Source organism: Erinaceus europaeus, chromosome 1, assembly GCF_950295315.1.
Source record: "Erinaceus europaeus chromosome 1, mEriEur2.1, whole genome shotgun sequence".
Classification (NCBI taxonomy): domain Eukaryota; kingdom Metazoa; phylum Chordata; class Mammalia; order Eulipotyphla; family Erinaceidae; genus Erinaceus; species Erinaceus europaeus.
In genome coordinates this window covers 32,448,308-32,472,952 of record NC_080162.1, presented here as the reverse complement: position 1 = coordinate 32,472,952, position 24,645 = coordinate 32,448,308, and the positions used below count along the sequence as shown (strand labels likewise).

At 47.1% G+C, this 24,645-nt stretch overlaps 1 long non-coding RNA gene across 2 annotated transcripts; it reads left to right on the top strand.

Moving 5' to 3' along the window:
• Positions 1 to 9,042: 9,042 nt before the first annotated feature.
• LOC132541788 (uncharacterized) lies at positions 9,043 to 21,810 on the top strand. 2 transcript variants are annotated; one of them, XR_009552871.1, is made up of 3 exons: positions 9,043 to 9,153; positions 19,748 to 19,808; positions 21,495 to 21,810. It is a non-coding gene; the product is annotated as an uncharacterized LOC132541788 (long non-coding RNA). The 2 variants fall into 2 exon arrangements; XR_009552872.1 differs by having other exon boundaries at positions 9,124 to 9,153; positions 19,744 to 19,808.
• Positions 21,811 to 24,645: the final 2,835 nt, after the last annotated feature.

Below are 24,645 nucleotides of genomic sequence, written 5' to 3'. Positions count from 1 at the left end.
TGTTTGGGGCAGGAGAGAAACAAAGAACAAAAGAAAACCAAGGGACACAAGCTCTGGAGCCACATTCTAATGCTGGGAGGGAGGTTGCAGGCCCAGAGAGAGCAATACCACCACTTTCTATCTCCCAGTGATCCCAAAAGTCTCTGTCAGGGGCAAAGCATCCTCTGGCATTCCCCATCAAGAAGGTTATCATGATGGAAAGAAGGATAGCAGGTGGGGGCAACCTTGGGAGAAGAAGATGGCCACCTTATAGTCTCAGGACAAGAAAATATGTGTCTGCAACAGAAATTTCCACCCTCATGTTCTGGGAGGTGACTCAACCCAACATGGTGGGCTGGGAGGCTTAGTATCCATGGGCCGCCCAGCCTGTACTTTTCCACCGTGGGCAGGCCTGCAGAGGGCAGCAGGGTGATAGGATGCCCAGCACACTTCCTGTTGGCACTGCCTCAGAGTGCCAGGAAGCATGGTAGCTCTTTTGCCATCAGCCCAGGAGACCACCCAGGTCACCAAAGGAGCTGGAATGCACCTCACAGACAGAACAGTGAGGGCAGAAGCCCACAGAGTAAAGGCCAGCACCTTGTCCTGCTCTGCAGTCACACCAAGTAGGAGTCCCCAAAGCAAAAATCAGCCATTTCCATCCCAGCCCCTAACATGCCACTATGAACCCCAGTGGCCCCACCAGACCTGCAGTGGTTTACTGAGTCCGAAGGTGCAGGTTCTGAGTAATTCTGGGATCTCAGTACCCAAGGAAGGGCCTTGATGTGAGGGTAATATGGACAAGGGCCTTCAGTGACCATGAAGCTGGGCACTTCCACCAGCATTTCCTATCCCACAGAAATGCCCACTGAGCTGTGCCAGGCATCTAGCCTCCCCTGACACAGGAGTCTAGGGCCACCAGGACCTCCCCAAATTCCACCTTTGGGAGGCCCAGCTAGAGGCTTTCCCCAAAGAGTGAGCCACCTGCCCCAGACTCCCTGAGATGAGGATACCTGAGTCCAACTGGAGACCAGCTAAGCTCCCCTTCCTCACACACACATATCCAAAGTTTGGGAGGAGAGCAAGGGTGTCATCACTCTATCCCAGTAGCACAAACTGCTTCCCCAGAATTGGCTTCAGAGTCCTAGGAAAACAGCTGCTACTCCTGGAGGTACTGTTAGACTGTGCAGGGTCACTGCTTCTTTTTTTGTTGTTGTTATTGCTGTCGTCGTTGTTAGGGCAGAGAGAAATGGAGAGAGGAGGGGAAGACAGAGAGAGGGAGAGAAAGACACCTGCAGACCTGCTTCACTGCTTGTGAAGCGAACCCCCTGCAGGTGGGAAGCCGGGAACTAGAACCGGGATCCTTACACTGGTCCTTGCACTTCATGCCACATGCGCTTAAGCCGCTGCACTACCGCCCGACTCCCACATCTTTGCATTTTTATTTGATTTCAGTGGCTTCACCACTCTGAGTCAACTTTTTCAGATAGAAAGAGAGAGAGAGATAGAGGGAAAGATACCGCAGCACTAGAACTTCTCCTAGTACAGTGGAGGCCAGACTTGAAACTGAGTTTTGTGCATGGCAAAGAAGGTAAGCTATTTTGGCAATCCACAAACAAATCATTTTTAAAGATAATGATTACTTTTTTTTTGCCACAAGGGTTATCTCTGGAGTTCAATGACTTCTGGGGCTCCACAGGGACACTGCTTCTTACAGGGTGGCTAGAGTCAGTCTCTCTCTCTCTCTCTCTTTCCCTCTCCACCCTCACCCCAGCTCAGACACTCAACAACTGAGGAGTGTAGCCGAGCTACCCTCTCAAAGTTGCCACTAGGTGGTGATTAAAACGTGCAGTTCTGTCTACAACAGCACAGTTCACACAAATACAAGGGACTGTCTGTTGTTTTACAAGACACAGAATTCATTTCAATTGGATTTTTAAATTTACTCCACGAGACTAAAAATATCATTTCAACACGCAGCTAATAGAGGGGATTATTAATAAGGTGTTTTACTTTCTTTTTCTTTTTCTTTTTTTTTTTTGCACTAAGTCTTTGAAATCTAACGCAGTCTACACCCAAGGTTCATCTCAACTGGGGCACTAGATTGTTATCCGTAATCCCATTTGTGCTCAAATTTCATAAAATTCACAGGTCCCAAAGAACACACACTCCCCCCGTTTATTCCAAACATGCTTAAAAGTTGTCAAGAACTGAAGTGAGTATGTGTCTACATTTCTAAATAAGTTAAGTTGAACTAGAGAGGGTCTCCAGGTGTTTCAGAAGGTAGAGCACATACCCTACCCAGCCGCCAACACAAGCCGGGTCTTCATTTTCAGAGTGAGAGAAACAGAAGAGGAAGGGGAGAGACTTCAAAGCGCCATTGCGCCATCCATGGGGTCATATCCATTTCTGTTCTCTATGCTGTCCATGATGTCCCCATGTGGTGCTGGAGATGGAACCCAGAATACCCTATCTGGCTTGGGCTGGTGGCTCAGTGATAGAGCATATGGGTGTGGCCCTGAGTTTGAGCTCCAACACTACATTTAAAAAAATGAACTAGAGCACCTGTGGCTGCTGCCTTTTCATCAGCTGTCACCTACAGGTAGTCTGCCTGGGTTAACATCTGCAGGTGAGTGAGGAAAGGCAGAGACTCAGAGACCCTGAGCTGAATCACCAGGCAGTCTACCCTCAGAAAGCCATATTAATGGGGATGAAAGGGTCTCTATGGTGTCCAAAGGGGCCAGGAGAGAGCTTAGTGGTTCGCACACATGCCATGCCACGCACACGGCCCGAACTCCGGCTCCAGCAGTGCCTGAAAGTGCAGTGGCACCTGGAGGAGAGCTGAAGCTGTGAAGCCCTTTTCTTCTCTGTGCCTCTGAAATAAAAAGAATGAAAAATCTGGCCCAAGATCAGTTAAATAGTTCATGTGTGAAGCTCCTTACAAATCACACACACACCAGTAATAATAAAATTATGTTTAAAGGTCTTCAGAGGGGGACCTGCATCCGCCACAAACATTTTTTTTAATTACATGTTCCTAGATGTCCTCCCCAGGGAATCCAGTGACAACTAGGAGTCTGAAGAGCCACAGGTCCTGTTTTGCAAATGCCTCTCTTCTCTTGTGGACAGCTCTGCCTCTGCTGGGGCAATGACTATGAAAGCAATGCCCCCCTCTCCCAGCCCCAAAGCTGATGATCACACTGTTGGTGGCCTGCGTGAAGACACAGGCCAGACTTTCTGGCTTTCCCTGTTCAAGGACAACAGCCTTCGGGAGCCATGGGCCCCATGTCTCCAGTCCACTGCCATCTCTTATCCCCAGTCCTTTTGACCTCAGGGCCTTTGCACAGCTGTCCACTCTTCCCACCCACCAAGGTCTACTCATCTTCTAGACATGTGTCTGACAGAAAATGCAGGGCTCCTTGTCATCTTGAATATATATATCAGATTACTTCTCAGCTCTAGCTTACAGTGGTTCTGGATTGAACCTGGGACATCAGAGCCTCAGGCATGAGAGTGTTTTGCATGTTATGCAGACTACTCTATTTTCTCAACTCAACCTGAAATTTCTGACTATAGCTGAACTGCAGCCTTCAGCCTCTCACCCAATAATGTTACAACCTGGGAAAGGCTTGGTCCTGCTTCCTCCCAGGGTGGTCCCAGCTCAAGAAGCCATACAAAGCTCAAGAAACCATACAAAGGAAAGAATAATAAGTGGACAAAAATGTGGCAAAAGTTCTGAGACCTTGGTCCTGAGGATGACAGCTGTCACCCTGGACTGTGGAGGTGACATGGGCCATGGAGCTGACCAGGACCCATTCCCCTTGGACAGAGGTGGGCACACATATCAGAGGGCCCTCACAGGTCAGTTGGGGTGGTCAAAGTTCCAAGCAGGAGCTGAGGCCCAAGAACATGCTGGGAAGTCCTAGTTCTCTGGGTAGAATCTGTGGTAGACTAGAAGGCCTGTTACCTCTGCCCCAAGGACCTCCCAGTATATGTGGATCCTCCTCTGAAGTGACAGGCCTGGGGAAGCACTGGGGACAGAGGCAAGCAGGCAGGCAGAGTTGCCGCATTGTCACCTACATCCTAATTTTTGCCCATGTCATCTCTCCTACCACAGGGGCATGAACAGAGAGCTGATCCTAAGAGAGTGTGGCCTGGAATGATATTAAGGGGCCTAAAAGGAGGGAACTAGGTCTATGGCCATGCTACCCTGAATATGCCTAATCTCATGTGAGAAAGGAGCTAGAATGTCAGAAGAGATGAGCTGACAAGGACCGTGTGAACCAGAAGTCAAGGACAAAAGGGCCTCTGGAGGCTAGAAGAGTTGAGGAAGTGGTTCCCAGGATGCACAGCTGGAGCTGAGTCCCCAGTCTACCAGGATCCCTGGAGACCAGTAGGGATTTAGCACTGGAGTTTGTCATGATCTGTGGCAGAGGTTGGGGCATCCTATGCTCCAGGATAGCAGTCCAGGCACTTACTGAGAAGTCGGCAGGGTATGGAAGGTTTTAGGCAGGAAGATGGCACAGTCTAAGACTCATGTGGGGTAGCACCCAGGGTCAGCCTGTCGCAGCACCAACAGCCTATTTGTGAGCTGCCTGCAGCTGGTGGCTCTCACACACAGTCGAGTAAAGCTGGGGTCATGAGCACTGACTTCACAGCCCTGTGTGCAGTGGAGCTCAGGGAAGTGCTGGCAGGTGATGCTTTGACTGAAGTAGGGACAGGGTCAGGAGAAGGGTCAAGACAAGGATACCTTCCTATGATTCAATTAAAGAGAGCCACTCCAGTACCTATTTCTGTACTTTATCCTCAGACTTGTTCTCTTATGTCAGACCTGGCCTTGAATTTCCTGACTCAGGAAGCCCCATCAGACTGGTCAGTACCCTTGGTTCTTCCATCCTGTTTTATGGCTCCACCCAGAGCTGAGAGTATGAACATTCCACATAGTTACCTTGGGCAACAAGGAGTCCCTCAGAGACATGGAAAGTTTACCTATATGCTGGTACACCTCCATCAACTGACAGAGACTCCACATAACAGAGGAAACTTGAGCAGAATCAGGTTCTGTCTCCCTTCAAAAATGAAAGGGGTGACATTCAGATAAGTGATATCCACAGGTTCAAATGGCATCACCTGCACAGGTTGGGAATGGGGGGTCACCTGTGCAGGTTGGGGGTATGTGGGTTAACTGTGCAAATTGGGAAGTGTCACCTATGAAGCTTGGAGATGAATACTGTCACCTGTGCAAGTTGTGGAGCTCAGTGAGTTCTGCACTTGCCCTTGGGGACTTCCACCCAAGCCCCGGCTGGCTGGCAATAGTACTTTCTGCTTTAATAATTAACTGACAGGGAGTGCTTGGCATTTACCTGATATCTGGCTGCTTGGAGGAGGAGCTTACTTAAAGCAAGTCAGTACTATGGCTCTTGGTCATTTCAGGCTTCTGTGAAAATCTTTTTTTTTTTTTGGAAGAAGCCAGAGCCTGCCCAGTATACAGGGGCAGAGTTCTCTTTGAACACTGATGGGCTCGTCTTTCAAGGCTTCTGAGTTCAGGAATGTGACTCTCACACAGTTTCAGGAGTCACTTCCCTCCTAGCAAGCAGCACCCCACCCGGGAAATTTCTCTCACAAACGGTCCCGGGACAGAAAGCTCCTTTCTTCCTGCCTGGTAATTTTCCAGAGCCAAAACATCCCTCTTCAGGCAGGAAGGACATGCCACACCACGGACAGCTCAACCAGAAACATTGCAGCCCGGGCAGTCCCGACAGCCCACAACTGGTGGGGATATGACTCAGCAACCAGAGGGTGGCCACATCAGGATGTGCAGCTACCCGCCTCCCTCTACTCTGCTTCTAGAGTCTGGGGTGGCACTGGGTGGTATGCCCCCTGCCTTTTGGACCATGAGCATCTCTGGACACAGGTGGGTGACACTGAGGAAGGCTAGAATACTCTGGGGAAGAACCCTCAAAAGGGCAAGGAATCAAGACTCTGGACACAAGTGGCAGCAGGCAGCTAACTCCCCATCCTGTTTGGTGGAACATATGCAGAGAACGGAAATGTCAATGATGCAGGCTTGGGGCTTATTTTGGGGGGTCCTCTCTGCTCTGAGGTCACAGGACCACAACTCACTACATTTGTCCTGAAATGAGCCCAAGCCAGACTAAACAAAAAAGGTCAAGTTTTACTCAGAACCCATGCTCAGTGGGGAAGTGAGGGGATGAAGGTGATGTGGCAAGTGACAGGAAGTTCTCCAGGTCTCTGGCAATCCTGAGAAGCCATTATCTCTACCCTGGCCTCAAAACTGAATTCAGTCTCTGGCAGCATCCCCAAGCTCTTGAACCTGGAGCCACCCTCCAGTTTGCCATAGCTGTGGTGACATCCTAAGAATCATCTCTGCCTCTCAGGCATCACTCCCCAGTTCCCCTTCCCCAATTTCCTGGCATGTGGATTTGTTTATTTCATGAGAGAGTGTGTTTATTCATATGGGAGAGGGACAGGCCAGAGCACCATTAGGCTCTTATGTATGCAATGCCAGGAACAGAGCCTGAGGCCTCATGCATGCAAGTCCTATATTCTACCCCTAAGCTAGTCACCTATATTTGAATACTAATTAGCCAAATCTGTCACTATCAAAAAGGGGAAGTGCCCATTCAGACCACACTCCTATCAGTCTCCCTGGAAAGATTAGGTCATGTAGAAACAAGGCACAGAAGGACATAGGTTGTCTTGTGGCCCCACAGCTACCAAGGGTCACAGTCATCGTCGCAGGCCCAAACATGTGTTTCTGAAATCATCCACCTACAGGTCCAGCCTTTGCACCACCCCCTTCCCAGAAATGAAGGCAAAACAAATATTAATGCAAATATCCATTTTAGGAACTAGTTTCCATCAGAAAGTAGATTAGTATTTGTGAGTAGGTACCTGCATGTAGAGCAGAAGTTAGGAGACTGGGGGCTCTGCACGTCCAGCTGAGTGAGTGAGGGCTTTGTCTTGTGAGTGCCTCCAGCCTGTGGGTGACAGGTGCCAGAACATTGTCCTGGGTTAGTAGTGACTGAGACCAGCCAGCATTTTCATGATGGTCACAACCCAGGAATCCTGAACAATCACACACAATGAAATTCCACTGTGTTTCACTCTTGACTGAAAAGCCAATGTTTTCTCAAATCAAGAAACCATAAAGCTGACAGTGAAAAGCAGTCCTGTGTGACCACCTCTCCCTGCCCAGCTGCAGGGCCCAGTCTGGGGTGACTGCCTTCCTCTGCCAGTGCAGTGCCTACGATGAGGCTGTGCAACAATTCCCATTGGATTCCACCCTGCCAAGGGCATGGTTTCTGCTGTCAAATGATGCCAAGGAAGGAAGGCTTGCACACTAGGCCAGCGGAGTCACTGGATCAGGTGGTGAAGCCAGAAGCTGAGAGAGATGAGAAAGATGAGCCTTAGGGCAAGGGAGCCACTGTGGGCCCCCAACAAAACTTCACCTTCAAGAGTGCAGTCATACTCTAGCCCACCTCCTGCCCTGTTCCTGCTCCCAACTAATTGGGCCTTTGTGTAATGAAGCAAGTGAGCCAGTTGTAGGATATAGAGGGACAGCTGTGAAGTGGCTCTAGGTGTTGGGTTCAGAATGAGGAGTAGAGATGGGAGGTAGCTGTGGGTTAGGACTGTGAGAGTATGTGCAGTGAACAGCACGACCTGAAACTAACTCAGAGCTAAGCATTAGCTCAGGGCATTCTGCAGGCCCCTCAGAACCTCCCCTGACTAATTTGGAGACTGTGACTTCAGCTAAGATAATTGCCTCCACCTTCCCATCTCTCTGATGACCCTGTCCTTCTACTGCCGTGTGTGCCCCAAGAGCAAGTCCCGAGTCCTGCCTCCAAACTATCATTCAGCCTCCTGCCTCAGCCACCACTTGCCTGATCCCTTGTTCATCCAGGTCTCCTGCCCTGACCAGTCAAACTCCCTACCTCAACAACTAGAAACACACTTAGAGTCACGTCAAAGCACACCATTATTCTCTAGGTAATGTTTAAGTTCTTTGCCATGGGCTGGGAAGAAGGCTGGCACAAGGGATACCTCCACACACCACCATCCCCCTCACCAATCACCACCACCACCAACCATCATGCTCATTTGCCTACTAAGGAAGGGAGCCGCCCCACCCACTAATCAAATGGTCCCAGGAAGCAGGAACATCCCCAGACAGTGCTACTGACACTGTAAGTGAAGACTGGAAAAAAGAAAGAAAGAAAGAAATTAGCACCTCCCAGACAAATTAGAGATAAAAATGCACTGAAGGCTATAAGGAAAATATTTATTAACACACCCGGGGTTTTTCCATTTCCCTGATCTGAGGCAACTAGCTGTGAGTCATTAGGCACTAGAAGTTGAGTTAACCTGACTGGGCAGCTACCCCCTCCTCACTCAGCCAAGCATGAAGCCTTCTGTCCAGAATCTCATTCAGCACAACAGGAAGAAGTGACCCCTTTAAGGCTGACAATACCCCCGAGTAAGAGTAAGAATATCCATGTTCTGATTAGCCAGCCCAGCAGCTATGGGAACTGAGCTGTTTCTACACTGGCTGATTGTACCTGCCACTGCTATGACTGTCATTCCCAGTCCCTGCTTTCAAATCTTTGAGAACTAACCCCAAACATAGGGTTGGTCATCTGATCATAGTTCTATTTGGGGAAATCACCTGTACCATTTCATGTCCCTACCAGCAGTGCAGGCTTACTTCTAAGAAACTCCCAGAGGGCACTGGAGGGGTGTGTGTGTGTGTGTGTGTGTGTGTGTGTGTGTGTGTGTGTGTGTTGAGCAGTTCCCTGGGGGACCAGGAAGGTAGCTCAGCCTGTAAGAGTACCAGCATGCCCCAAACCCCAGAGGCTGCAGGCTTAATCCCCTTTGTTGCTTTATGACAGAACTGAGAAATTCTCTACTCCCTCTTTTTCTTTCCTTCTCTCATAATAAATCAATCTTTAAAACAAAACAAACAAACTGTCCTGGCTGACTCTGAATCCCCTACCCCACCCAAAAATAGGGCTGGCCCACAGAATAGGCCAGCTCCCTGCCACCTGCCAGCACAAAGCAGTATTCTGAGAAGCGCAGGAAGCACAGAAGAGAGCAAGAGCTACTCCTTTGAAGAGGTGGCGGGCTGCAGGAAAAATGAGATGGGGCTGTAAGGAGTAGGTATGATGACTGAGAACACTCTTGGGAGCTGCTGGCCTGGGGTGCAGAAGTGCACAGGGGCAGATTGGCAGGGACCACCAGGAAGCAAGCCCAGGGAAGTATCCCAGACAAAAAATATCTTTGCTTCTTCAGAAGTTGGGGTCCTGGCTAGAACCAAATGCACAGTGTGCTTAACTCTTCTGATACTTCTCCCAGCCACCTCCGGTTGCTTTAGGACAGCTATTATACAATTAGGAGGTGCTCTGCTTCTGGGATGCCTGGACCCCCCAGTGAGCATAAGCTCTGCATCACCTAGGGCTTTTTTCCTTTGTACTTTTATTTTTTTATTATTTTTCCCTTTTGTTGCCCTTGTTATTTTTTATTGTTGTAGTTATTATTGTTGTTATTGTTAGATAGGACAGAGAGAAATGGAGAGGAGGGGAAGACAGAGAGGGAGAGAGAAATATAGACACCTGCAGACTTGCAGGTGGGGAGCTAGGGGCTCAAACTGGGATCCTTACACCCCTCCTTGCACTTTGCACCACCTACGCTAAACCCGCTGCGTTACCACCCGACTCCCTGTACTTTTATTTTTAAAATCACTTCTGGGATTCAAGATGGACTTTTATTTTCCCATTGATTTCAGAAAGAGACTAAAATAGAGAGAGAAGAGACATCATAGCATTGTCCCACCTTTCCTGGAGTTTCCCCTTGCTGCTATGTATGGTGGTCCCATGTACTGCCAGGTCCTTGTGCTTGATAAAGTACTAGGTGAACTATCTCCACCAACTCCCCAAGAGACATCTCTTACTTCTCTCTCTCTCTCTCCTCTCCTCTCCTCTTCTCTCTCTCTCTCTCTCAGTCTCTCTCTCTCTGTGTGTAATTAATAGTGGGTTACAAAATTATAAAATTATAATGTATAGTTTCACTCCAGACTCACCACGGAAGTTCTGTCCCCACCCTCTCACCTTCCACAGATAATTACCATAGTTCTCACAAGTCTTAGAAACATTTTACTTGCTTCTGTTTTGTTGTTTCTTTGTTTTTGCAAGTTCATGTGTATCAGTTCTCTAGGTTCCACATATGAATGAAGCTGTCTGGCGTTGTCTTTTATCTCTTTCTTACTTTGCTAAGCATAATCACCTCCAGTTCCATCTTTTTTGTCCCAAAGAACACAATATCTTTTTTAACTGCAGAGTAGTAGGAGTATGTATTTCATAACTTCTTTAGCCAGTCATCTGTTGATGGGTGTTAAGGCAGCTTTTGCTCTTTGGTTATTGTGAATAATACATCTATGAACATAGTGGTGCATATGTCCCTTTGAAATTAGTGTTTGGGTGTCCTTTGGATAAATGCTCAAGAGTGGTATTGCTGGATCATAAGGTAATTCTATTTTTATTTGTTTAATGACTCTACAGACAGTCACCAAAGAGGCTGTACCAATTTGCATTCCCACCATCAGTGTAGCAGAGTGTCCATGAGATTTTTTTATTCGTGATTTAATATTGGTTTAACAATTACAAGATAACAGGGAAAATTCCACATCATTCACACCACCAAAGTTCTGTCTCTATTCCTTTCATCAGAAACTACAGTGGTTCTCCCGAGGCCACAGATATGGATTGACTATTATTTCTATATCTATCTATCTATCTATCTATCTATCTATCTATCTATCTATTTGCCCATTTTTCCTATGGCCCTGCCTTCTCTTCCTTTCTAAGTCACACCTATACTTATTACTACTTCTGAATTTCTTTCCTTTTTACCTCTTATCTCTCTGGGTCCTGGTGGAACTGGCTTTCAGAGCCCTCTAGTCATTTTTCCCTAACATTCCTCCCACTCTGAAAATATGGATGGAATCTTTAAAATTATTATTAATGACTTAATACTGATTACAAAAATATAAGATAACAGGGGTACAAATCCACACCATTCCCACCACCATAGTTCTGAATCCCCAATTCCTCTATTGTAAGCTACAGCAGTTCTCTTATGAGCTTGTTTGGAGGTTCTAGCAGGGGAGCGCATGTTTTATTTAAAAAAGGAGACATTAACGAAACCATAGGATAGGAGGGGTACAACTCCATACAATTCCCACCACCAGATCTCTATATCCCATCCCCTCCCCTGATAGCTTTCCCATTCTATATCGCTCTGGGAGTATGGACCCAAGGTCACTGTGGGTTGCAGAAGGTGGAAGGTCTGGCTTCTGTAATTGCTTCCCCGCTGAACATGGACGTTGACTGGTCGGTCCATATTCCCAGTCTGCCTCTCTCTTTCCCTAGTAGGGTGGGGGCTCTGGGGAAGCAGAACTCCAGGACACACTGGTGAGGTCGTCGGTCCAGGGAAATCTGGTCAGCATCTGGAACCTGGTGGCTGAAAAGAGAGTTAACATACAAAGCTAAACAAATTGTTGAATCATTATGGACCTGAAGGCTGGAATAGTGCAGATGAAGTGTTGGGGGGTACTCACTGCAGACTGTTGTGTACTTCTGCTTTCAGGTATATATTTTGCCCTAGTTTATGTGTGAACATATGCTCTATCTCAGGGGACCTGGTCTATATCTAAGTTTTGGGACTTTGTTAGGAAGTGAACCACCTGGAATGGAATTAGAGAATACTATGAAAGGAGAGGTCTCACCCGAGTAATGAAGCTGAAGGGTTGTCATTCCACGCCTGAAGTCTCTGGACACAGTCTGAAGTGAAGCATGCTGGGGTGGTACTCTTTGTGTTGATTAGGTTGCTATCGGCGGATGCAATATTATTTGATATGAATTGAGAGAAGCATGCAGGAAAGTGGGAGCACATGTTTTCTTCAACCTAGCACACAGCTCCGGGAGGGAGGCACATGGAGTGGTGAGGGAGGAAGGGGACACCCACCCAGCCAAATCAACCCTGGGGATCAATGGGGTGACAGATGTTGCAGCCAGATTGCCCTCACATCCCAGCAGTTCTCTATGGTTGTAGATAGAAGTTAACTATTATTTCTACAACTATCTATCTATATTTGTATAAATTTTCCCTTTTTACCCCCTATGTTCTCATCTTCTCTTCCTTTCCAAGTTACAAATATACCTACTACTACATCCAAATGTCCCTCTGTTTTTCCTCTTCTCTTAAAAGATGGTGCCGGAGTAGAGAAAAAGACTAGAAGTTGGATCAGAGCAGAGAGTAGCTCCCAATCTTGAAAAAAAATCTATGAGTAAAATAACTTTACCCCATCTGCCTGACCCAGGGTCCATATATATTCATATTTAGTACAGGAGCCTGTATAACCTCTGAGTCTCTGTTGGTCTGAGGTCACAGTTCATGGCCACAGCTGGGGACATTGCAGGCTGCACTCATTTCTGGGCCAGTCTTCCTCAAGTGGCAGGACAGGATGACCCAGCCTCCTAGGGACTGGGAGGGCCAGTCCCTACTATTGATGCTTTAGGGTGAAGGCAAGGTCCTGGGAAGGCCTACCAGAGGGCTTATGATGATGTTCCTGGTGGAACTGACTAGTGATGGTGGAGGGAGGGATCCATTAGAAGTTTAGGTCCATCATATTTGTGTGGGAATTAAGGATTCCCCAACTAGGGCTCCAGATGATGGGGTTGTATGATATTGACCACAAAGGCCATTATTAAGTGATCCAGTCTCTTGCCTTTATCCAGCTTTTATAGTCCTTTCTTTATCTGTGACCTTAGACTTTCTCCCAGTTGTTCAAGTGTTGAGTATCATTTGTTGTACCCAGCCAGAATTGAGTTTTTGAAGTCAGTCTTCTTTGGGCTTTTTTGCTAGATTGCCAAACTAATTTGTAGACCAAAGTGCTTTATGAGGTGCAGAAGGTGGGAATTCTGGCTTCTGTAATTGCTTCTCTGCTGCACATGGACATTAACAGATGGATCCATACCCCCAGCCTATTTCTATCTGTCCCTAGTGGGACAGGACCCTGGAGAGGTAAGGTTCCAGGTCAAATGGTGAGAAATTTCAGGGAGTTCAGGATGAAACCATAGTAGCATCTGCAATTTGGTGTCTGGAAGGCAGTTAAGCAACTAAGCAGGACAAAATGTTTAATAAATAGGAACCAGAAGGTAGGAATAGAGCAGGTAAGAATAGGTATTTTAGAGTGGTATGAAGCTAGGAAGACTATTTTAGCTACGTCCCAAGGAATTTAAGACAAAGGAATATGTGAGTATGTGCAACGTGCATGCTTGAGGTTGTCCCCAAAATGGTAGTTCTCAGGGTGGGGAAGACAGCATAATCGTTATGCAAACAGATTCTCATGTCTGATTCTCCAAGGTCCCAGGTTCAATCCCTTGCATCCCCATAAGCCAAAGCTGAGCAGTGCTCTGATAAAAAGTAATTTAAAAAAAGCTCTCTAATCCTCACACACACATCCTACCTTGAGGTGAGAGCTGATATTCTTCCCTTTTTGCAGGGGAACAAATATGGAGCATTGAGACAGCTCTGAAGACTCCTCTCCTCATCACAGTGACAGGTGCCTGATAAGAGTTCCCATCATGTGCCCACCACCCCTGCTAATGGCACCAGCTACAGACAGATCAGCAGGACTGAAATCCAGGAAGGGTTAATAAGTTTTGCCAAAGGTCCTGGCAGGTAACCCACAACTTGTCCTCACTTTGCCAGCTCCAAAATATGTCCCAAGGTAGTGTGTCAGCTGACTGGCCTCTGATCCACTGACTAGAGAGGATGCCCTAGGCCTCATGTCCTTGGAAACCAGGAAACCAAGTGGGACAGCACAGGTGGAGGTGGCAGAAGATATTGGAGAAGGGAGACAGTGCCACTGGGGAAATAACAAAAACACAACCTCCATACTGTGTGTGGGCTGCAGCAAGTAGATGGCACCAGGGCCTCTGGACTGTGGGTCACTGAGTGAGACGGGAGCATCAAAGGGACAAGTCAGATCTAAGAATTCCCTAGGTTAGGGTCTAGGAACACTGAAGATACACACATACACACTTCCCAGGGGGAACACTGTGGGGTGGGGTGGGGTGGGGTCAACCAGGAGTCTCTATGATAATGGAAGTAGGTTGGGAAGGAGCATGGAGGGTAGAGAGAACCCTGGGAAGTGTCTCCTACCTGCAGCATGGCAACCAGACCTGGGAAGAGATACAGACGAAGGAAGAAGATACAAGCAGGATGTTTTAAGGGCAGGGCCAAAATCCCAAGAAGTTATAGCTTCTCCAGGAAGAAAGAAGGGAATGCCCTCTCTAGAGAAACAATTGGGGGAGTCGGGCAGGGGCTGGGGATGGGTATTCAGTCTCATGGATGGAGACTAAGGGCTGGATGCAGACAGGAGAAGCACCTGGAGGAGACAGGTTCAGGGGTTCAGGGTCTTCAGAGAAGGAGATGTGGAGAGCTGAGCCACAGACACCAAGGTGCAGGTTCAGAAGTAACCTAGTAGGTCTGCTTGAGTTTATGGAAGCACTTCTGGAGAGGGAATTGGGGTGAGGTAGGGATTACTCGTTTCAGTACTGCAAGGTGGGGGAAGGTTTCAACAGACAGGGCCCTGCCCTAGGCAGGGCCAGCAAGGAAGGCCCCCAGGTAGGTAGGGGGCCTCTGAGGATCAGAGGAGGCAGCCATGGCCAGAAGTTAACCCATATCCTGTGACAAAACAAGCCATCTGGGATCCGGAAATTGAACCGGCAACTCAAATCCCCTCTGGGTCTCCATGTTCCTGGGTTTGACAGAACATTCAGGCCTTTCAGTGAGCCAGAAAATTGTATTTCCAACCCTGGATCAGGATGTGAAGTTTCTCTCTAGGGGTGCCAGCTGCTCTGCAGGGCACAGGGTATGGGCTGCTGGCCACCTGATCATGTGAGAGGAGCTGCCCTCACAGCTGTGAGCCAGATGATGACCTCTGCTGTGTCCAGGAGTCCCCAGGGCCCAGGGCTTGGCACCTTTGAGTCACAGCAAATCAGCACATGCTTACCAGCATCCTGGGGGCCTTCTGGACCTTCACACAGCAAACTCTCCCAGGAAGTGACTTGGGGACCAGCAAGTCCCCCTCTTCCCAGTCCCCTCGCCTGACACCCCCAGTAGTCCTTCCAGTAGCCAGAGCCCCCTTCACTCTGCACCAAGCCAGAATCTTAGGGATACACACCCTCAGGAAAAAGCCCAAAGTCTTAGCTCACTCCTTGAGGATCAGCCCCCTTGTGGGTCCCCTTGGAGTCTTTTCTCTGTGGGTGACAAGCTGCCCTGACCTCCAGAATCCACCAGCCCTATGACCCTGAAAATCACGTCCCTCCTTAGACTGAACCCTGTTGGTACCCACAGCCCAACCCCGCACCCACAGTGTTCTCTGAGATTGTAGGTGGCTCCTGGGTGTCGGACTGCTAGGCACCCACCCTCCCCTCACCCAGGGTCACTCTTGGAGTTGCTGGCTTTTCCTCTCTGACTGTACCAGAGCCAAATCCCACTAACTTCTGACCACAAAAACTCTTGTGGAAGGGACCCTAGAACAGCAGCGCCCCATGGCTTCTCCTCCACCATCTTGCTGGAAGTTTTAGAATCACCGTTTCCAGAATCTTGTTTATTTCGGCTTCTTCACTGAGTGGAAAACCCTGGAGGTCAGTTTCTCAGGCTGGTGATCAACTCTCATTTTCAAAGACAGGTGGCCTGCACTGCACTCCAGGAGAGGAGCTCTCAGTTATCTCCCCACCTTCTTCCCCACATTTCCACGACCCCAGCCTACCCATCAGCCATGGTGGGGCAAGTTATCCAAGACATAGGGCACAGCTGCCTCTATCTGCAGATAGAGATGGTTCAGCATGGAGGAATATGAGCTGATGGTTCAGGCCACTAACCACCTTGGCTCAGGCAGTCCAGTGTCCTAAGTGGCAAAAAGGAGACAATTTAGGTAGTAGTTCTGGAACCATGAAAAGATCTTTTCAAGCAGAAGGGACTCTGGAGGCCAGTGCCAGGTGTGGATGTCCAGGTTATCGTCCAAGGGCTGAGGAAACTAGGGAAACCTCTGGAGACCAACACTGACGTGCACCACTTTCTGACCACCCATAGGGCCTGGACCAGTGGACACTGAATGACCACTCTCAAACAGCTAAAATCCCATCAGTTGAGCAGTCAGGGGTGAAAGAGATGAAAGATGATCACGAAAGACTTCTTTGAGTAGGCAGGCTTGAGGTCAGCAAAAGGGAGAATTCATGCTTGCATAGAGCCGAGTGGCTCCAGGACAACCTCAGCTAGAATGGAGAGCTTCTGCAAGGGCAGGACTGGGTGCAGAATCAGCAGGAGGCGGTAGAGAACAAAGAATACAGACACTGAGAAAGAGCAGCAAAGCCACCCTCCCATCTCCAGCCCTCCCCAGGAGCTTAGGCTCCTTCAGATGGTTTCCATGCAAAGCGGTCGGGGTATTTGGGGAGGCAGCAGACTAGGGGTGAAGATTCTCAGAGAAGGGCATTGGAAGAACTTGTCCACTCCACTTGCTAGGCTTCCCAACAAAATAAGGCATGAAGGAATGCCCTAATAGCACAGCATGTAATTGCTGATAATCTGAGTGCTTGCATTGAATGCTTTAAACACGAAAAAACGTCCTTATGGCAATATAATCCAGTTAGTCATAGCAATTATAGGCTTTACAGATGGTGTTCTACTCCCCAGGTGAGTGGCTGGGTATACAAGGTGGGCAGGAGGCTTGACAGGGCCCGTCTGGCCCCTCCTCAGTAGGTCTTGTTTGCCACCGTGGGGAGTTGTATTTGAAGTTAATGTGATCACTCGAATTAATGAGAACTCAGTTTCTGGAATGCCAAGCCACTGCCAAATGAATCCTCTGACCCACGTCCACCCCCAGACCAGCAGGACAAGAGCTGGCAGACTTGGGTAATTGTGGTTGCCTCTGGCTGGCAAAGATGGAAGTAAGTACAGAAGGACCACACAAGTGGGTCCCTCAGGGAATTCTTACCATCCTGGTTGAGAAGTACCCAATCCATGAGGATGTCCCTTCTGGAACTCAGGGGACCCTCCACATCATGCCCCAAGGGCCTGAATCTTTCCAGACCAGCAGGGTCTAGGTTACATCTTTTGGGACCCCAAACTCTGATACTGGACTGTCTGAAAAGTGACCAGTGTTTGGCAGCTTCTAAGGAGAATATGAGACCACAATCTTAGAAATAGGTTGATATTTTGTTTTTTTCACATTAGTATGTTCAGTTCTCTATATACACATATGAATGAAGCCATTCTTTTTTTTTTTATTGGGGAATTAATGTTTTACATTCAACAGTAAGTACAATAGTTTGTACATGCATAACATTCCCCAGTTTCCCATATAACAATACAACCCCCACTAGGTCCTCTGAATCCTTCCTGGACCTGTATTCTCCCCACCCACCCACCCCCCCAGAGTCTTTTACTTTGGTGTGATACGCCAATTCCATTTCAGGTTCTACTTCTGTTTTCTTTTCTGATCTTGTTTTTCAACTCTGCCTGAGAGTGAGATCATCCCATATTCATCCTTTGAGTGAAACCATTCTGTAGTTGTCCTTCACCTTCTTACTTGCTTTACTGAGCATAATATCCATTTCCATCCACTTTATCCCAAAAAGACACAAGATCCTTTTTTTTTCTTTCTTTCTTCTAAATAATATAGTAGAACTATAATGGGAGTGGGGATATGGGACACAGATCTTTGGTGATGGGAATGGTGAAAAAAATTAAATAAATAAAGAGGAAGGAAGTTTCATGAGTGGCGGAACAGTGCTGTGGTGTCTCTCTCTGTCTCTATCTCCTCTATTCATGTTTATTCCCACTAGGGTTATAGAAGCAAACAAACAAACAAAAAAGAGGGACCACCTGGTGCTGCACCTGGTTGAGCACACATGCTACAATGTTCAAGGACCTGGGTTCAAGCCCCTGGTCCCCACCTGCAGGTGGAAAGCTTCACAAGTGGTGAAGCAGTGCTGCAGGTGTCTCACTGTCTCTCATCTTCTCTACATTCCCCTTCCTCTCAATTTCTGGCTGCCTCTATCCAATAAATAAAGATAATAAAATATTTTTTAAAAAAAACAAGCAAAAAAAGTTAAGAAAGAAAGAAAGAGAATATGAGACCATCTGCCTGTCCTGGTGCTGGAGCCTCAAGCATGCCTTCAGCAGGAAGCAGAACCCAGTGCTGAGGTGAAAGACCCAGAGCTTCCCGCACTGCAACCTGCACATTTAAGCCCTGTTACTCCCCAGTGGTAAGTATATGCCTCTGGCGTTCCCAGGGACAGTCAGCCTCCTTCTACCAGCCTTTGAGAGGAGCACCAATGTCCACACAATGGACAACTTTCCAGCAGCTGCTCTTAAAGCTGGCAGATACTCTGGGAAGAACAAAAACAAAACAAACAAACAAAAAAGGGAAGAAATTCTATCTTCTGATAGTTGCTTGGCTTGCAGACACAGAGAGCAATGTTTGCGGCCTGGACTCAGCTCTTCATTTCACAAGGCTGCTGTCACCCAACCTAGTTGACAGCACTTGTGCAGGGATGGTAAGGGACACTCTCCAGTGAGAATGGCATCTCCATCCAGACCACAGGTTAGCAGTGCATAGGGGTGGCTGCCAGTGACGATGACAGCTCCCCAGACCTATGCTCATCCAGCTCATAACTAGCACTATAAGAAGTGGAAACTGAAGACCAGAGAAACTGAAAACCCAGACCACACCCTGTTCCACAGTTGCCCTCACCCCCACCCACCACCCACATTGTCACTTGAAGGACAGAAAATGCTTTTAACCATCCTCAGTTCTTGCAGCCCACAACTTTCCCAGAGATCTGTGATCTCCCCCAACATACACAGTTTTAACCCCAGGGAAACTCCACCTATTAGAGACTTTGGGCTTCTCTTCTTGGGCAAGCCACTGAGCTTATCAGAGCCCACACCTGGACTGCACTGTAATAACAATTCCTTCACTGAGCACAGAATCTCATACATTATAGCGGCTCACACACCTGTGCTCCATAACCAAGGCAAGACCTGTGTTTCATTTGGCCCTCCTTAACATTCAGAAAAACCCTCTCTCATCAAAAACAGTTAATTCATAACTTCAGACATTTAAAATTTTTTCTTCATCATGTCTACTGCATGATCTAAGCCTCCACTTTGCCCTCCACCCAAGTGTTTTCATCGTATCTGAAATTAGCTATCACTACTAGATTGAATTGGCCACTGGGGAAAGTGAAGTAAAAAAAAAAAGTGGTCCAGGTGGTAGTACAGTGATAAAGCTTTGGACTCTCAAACATGAGGTCCCGAGTTTGATCCTCGGCAGCACATGTGCCAGAGTGATGTCTGGTTCTTTCTCTCTCCTCCTATTGTTCTCATAAATAAATAAATAAATAAATAAATAAAAATATTGGCAGTTTCATGTAATTCAGGTAATGCACATGCAAAATGTACCAGAATAAAAACAAGAACAAATCATGATACTAACACACTTCGAGGCATTCTTTAAGTAAAAAATTTCCTGCAAGCTCAAAGAATTTGGGATAACAAGCTTATTGCCCCATTTCCGAGGTAAACTCTAAGAATATGCAACAAATATGGGAACCCATTTCTGGTCCATGACCTGGAAAAAAAAGTCTCAGTCACTCTTCACTTTCTTTCTGATTTTAGGGAGAAATGTACTTTCCCCAAGTCTACAAAGTACCTGCTGGAGTCCTGGGAGGCTTTTTTGGATGGTAAGTATAAACTTGCACATTTCAGTTCTGGAGGGGGGGATTCTCCAAAGATGATGTCAGAGAATAATAATTGACCATAAAAATGTAAAATGTCTTTTCTGAGTCTTCTAAGGATGCCTTGACATGCTGCACCACATCCCCAACAGGACTGGGGCGGGGGAGGGGGGACAGTGAAACTTGAATTCTTTCTCTTCTTTTTAATTATTTCCTCTCCATAAAAGGCCCCGTAGGACAGAAGGAATGTATTGAGTTCAGAATGTTCCAGGGCACTTTATCAGGCTGCCCTTGTTCTGCTGTGCTCTATGGGTGACCTATCCCCCTCTCCTAATTCCCCTGCCACCACCAGCTAGACTAGGCCAGAGACAGCCCCAAAGTAGGTCACAGTCTGGTCTCTCTGTACCACTGCCCTGGAGTCTAACCAAATCTTTCATCCTCTTACTCCCCCAAGACAGACCCTAGGGGCAGACAGGAAGCTCTGGGTGTGGTCTCAGGGCATACAGGGGCCTTTCCAGAGTCCTGGGCATCCGCATTTGCTTCTGAGGGTCCAGGGCCTGGGTTTTGCATGAATATGCCTGAAATGTTTGTTCTCAATTTACCTTTCAAATCATGGCTATGGTCAAGTCCTGCAGGAGGATCCTATTGGGGGACTGTCTACAGTGAGCATGAGTTTGGTGGGACCAATGGGAAGGGCCATGAAGCCGCTGTGTGCTGAGGCAGATAAGGTCTCTATGGTCCAGGGGTGATGCACCTCTAACAAATCAGTAAACAGCTAAGCATCACAGCACACAAGCTAGCTTCTCTTCTCTTCCCCTCCCAGGAGTTCGTGGCATTAGGAGAAGGTCTACCAAAAGCTGTACCACCTATCTGACATGAGTCAGTGTCCTGCAAACAAGGAAAATGCAGACCCGTTCTGCAGTCCAGAGCACCCAGCAGGCCTCTTGCTCAGGCTAGGAACTATTCACACTTTGTTTCTTTTGATCTGTTTTTTCATGGTAAACTCTCCATGGTACTGACAGATTTCCCAATTTAAAAATAAATTTATTGAGGTGGAGTGGTGGCTTATCCAGTTGATCTCATACATTACCATGTGCAAGGACCCAGGTTCAAGCCCCTGGTTCCTATCTGCATGAGGAAAGCTTCACGAGCTATGAATCAGTGCTATAGATATCTGTCTCTTTTCCTCTCTATCTTCCCCTTCCCTCTCAATTTCTCTCTGGTCCTATCATATAAAATAAAATAAAGAATAATGAATAAATAAATAAATAAAACTACAAGTTCAAAAAATATTTTTAAAAATTTCCTGGGCCCAGGTGGTAGCACACTTGGTTGATAATACATGTACCAAGCTCACAGACATGGATTCAAATCTTCTGTCCCCACTTGCAAAAAGGAAGCTTCATAAGAGGTGAAGCAGTGCTGCAGATGTCACTCTTTATCTTTCCCTCTTTATCTCCCTTTCCCTTCTCAGTTTGTTGTTGTTGTTGTTGTTGTTATTTTATACCCAGACTCAGGGGAAGAAAAAAAGCTAGTATAGCCACAGGTCCTTTGGAATATAACTAAAATATGCCTACTAGCTATCTACAAAAAGGAGACCCCCCCCCCAACTCTTCATCTGCACTATTCCAGCCTTTAGGTTCATGATTAGTCAACAACTTGTTTGGCTTTATATGTCAACTCTCTTTTCAGCCACCAGGTTCCAGATGCTAGCATGATGCCAACCAGACTTTCCTGGACAGACAACCCCACCAATGTGTCCTAGAGCTCCACTTCCCCAGAACCCTGCCCCACTAGGGAAAAAGAGAGACAGCCTGGGAGTATGGATCGACCTGTCAACGCCCATGTTCAGTGAGGAAGCAATTACAGAAGCCAGACCTTCCACCTTCTGCATCCCACAATGACCTTGGGTCCATACTTCCAGAGGGTTAAAGAATAGGAAAGCTATCAAGGGAGGGGATGGGTCACAGAGTTCCGGTGGTGGGAACTGTGTGGAGTTGTACCCTTCTTATCCTATGGTGTTGTTAGTGTTTCCTTTTTATAAATAAATAACATAAAAAAACCTCTCAGTTTCCATGTGCCCTATCAAATTAAAAGGAAGAACAAAGGGAAAATGGCTGATGGGAATGTTGGATTCATCATGCAGGTGCCAATCCTCAGAGATCATCCTGGTGACAATAAATAAAGTACTTAAATAAATTTACTTTAAGTGAAACAAAATCAATTGTTCAAAGGAAATAGGTGGTATAAAGGGCTGGGGAATAACATAGTGTTTATGCAAAAGACTTTCATACATGAGACTCTGACATCCCAGATTCATTCCCCACCACCACCATACTCCAGAGCTGAGCAGTGCTCTGGTCTTTTTCTCTGTATATCTCTCATTAAAAAAAATAATAAACTGGGGGCCAGACAGTAGTGCAGTGGGCTAAACATGTATAGTACAAAGCACAAGGACCTAAGCAAGGATCCCAGTTTGAGCCCCCAGCTCCTCACCTGCAGGGGGGTCGCTTCACAAGTTGTGAAGCAGGTCTTCAGGTGTCTTTCTCTTCACCTCTCTGTCTTCCCTCCTCTCTTGATTTCTATCTGTCCTATACAACAACAGCAGTAATAGCAACAACAATGATAATAACAACAAGGGCAACAAAATGGGGAAAAAAATAATCTCCAGGAGCAGTGGATTCATAGTGCAGCCACCAAGCCCCAGCAGTAACCCTGGAGGCAAAATAATAATGATAATGATAATAATAAATTGTATATATTGCCTCCAGGGTTATTTCTGGGGCTCTAGGAATCCACTGCTCCTGAAGGCCACTTTTTTTTTTTTTTTGCTTGTGTTGCCCTGATTGTTTTATCATTGTTGTGGTTGTTGTTGTTGTTATTGATGTCGTCGTTGTTGGATAGAACAGAGAGAAATGGAGAGAAGAGGGGAAGACAGAGGGGGAGAGAAAGATAGACACCTGCAGACCTGCTTCACCACCTGTGAAGCAACCCCTCCTGCAGGTAGGGAGCCGAGGGCTTGAACTGGGATCCCTACACTGGTCCTTGCACTTTGTACCACCTACACTTAACCCGCTGTGCTACCGCCCAGCCTCCTATAAATTATATTTTTAAAAAGAAAATTATTATATAAGATTTCTAGGAGATAAAACCTAAAATGAAGCTTGGAAACAAGCTTCTTGCCTTTGAAATACCTTCATACCATTACCATGAGAAAATAAGCTAGACCTACTTACATGTTCCCCATAATGGGGAGTTCACCTCCTATCAAAAATCTCTCTTGGGAGTCAGGCGGTAGGGCAACAGGTTAAGCGCAGGTGGTGCAAAGCGTAAGGACCCACGTAAGGATCCTGGTTCGAGCACCCGGCTCCCCACCTGCAGAGGAGTTGCTTCACAGGCGGTGAAGCAGGTCTGCAGGTGTCTGTCTTTCTCTCCCCCCTCTGTCTTCCCCTCCTCTCTCCATTTCTCTCTGTCCTATGCAACAATGATGACATCAATAACAACAATAATAACTACAATAATAAAACAACAAGGGCAACAAAAGGGAATAAATAAATGAATGTTTTCTTAAAAAGATAGATCTTTTTAAAAAAAATCTCTCTAGTCAACTCTGGCTGGGAAATACTGAAGCCAGGTCTGTGAAGTGTCGCTTCCCACTGAAGAACCTGCAGGGCACACCCTCATGCCCTCTGGGCAGCATCTTCTTCCACGGAAAGGCCAGTTTTCCCAGTAGCTACTCTTCCTCCTGGAGGAAACTTCATCAGGAAACAACAGTTGGTGGGGGTTTTTCCTTGAAGGGCAGTGCCAGGAATGGAGGCCAGTATCCCAAGAGCAACCAGACCTGGGCCTACCTTCGCATCTGACCAGGAGTGGAGGCTGGTGGAAAGAGCCAGTAGCCCTGGGCACATGGGTAGGGATTTCAGTCCCCTTCTCCTGAAGAACACAGCATTAAAAAAAAAAAAGTAAAACAGGACATTCCCCATAACTCATTATAGCTTCTTCTCTCTAATGTGACTTCCCCCTTTTGCCCCACCCTCTTCAAGAAAAGTGCACACACACACACACACACACACACACACACACTGTACACACACACTGTACACACACGCACACACACACAGAGACACACACACCAGCCTGAGGTCATCCTTCAAACCACACACTGATAAGTTTTATAGACTTCTTCTAAAGTAAATTCATGCTTTCACAAGAACTAAAAAAGTAAAACTGGTGGTATTGCTGTGAGGAGCTGCTACTATGTTAATTTGGCGACACTTGTCAGATTTTATATGTGCCAGATTCGCCTGTTTTCTTCCTTTTGGTCTCAACAGCCCCTTGAGGATTGTATCACTCCCATTCTACAGATGAGAAAACAGACGTTCAAAGGAATGTGTTCAAGATTACATAGCAGGAACACTGGCGTCAATTGGTAATCCCCTCCCTCCTGACATCAGCACCGAATCCCTTTCTCCTGGGGAAAAAAAAAAAAAAAGGCAACAGTGGGATGCACTGATCTTCCAGGAAAACCCCTAGGGGACGCACCTAGGGCAACACAGGTGGAAGTCACAGGACCCCTGGGCAGATGAAGAGGGAGGCTGCACCTCCCTCTTCACCAAGTTGGGGAAGGCACCCCCGACCTCATGGCGCAGACACCCGGTTCCATTTCACTCGGAATCACTTAGAAACTGTACAGCCTTCTCTCCCCTGTTTGTCTTCCCCTCCTCTCTCCGTTTCTCTCTGTCCTATCTAACAACGATGACATCAGTAACAACAACAATACTAACTACAACAGTAAAAAACAAGGGCAACAAAAGGAAGAGAAATAAATAAATATTTTAACATT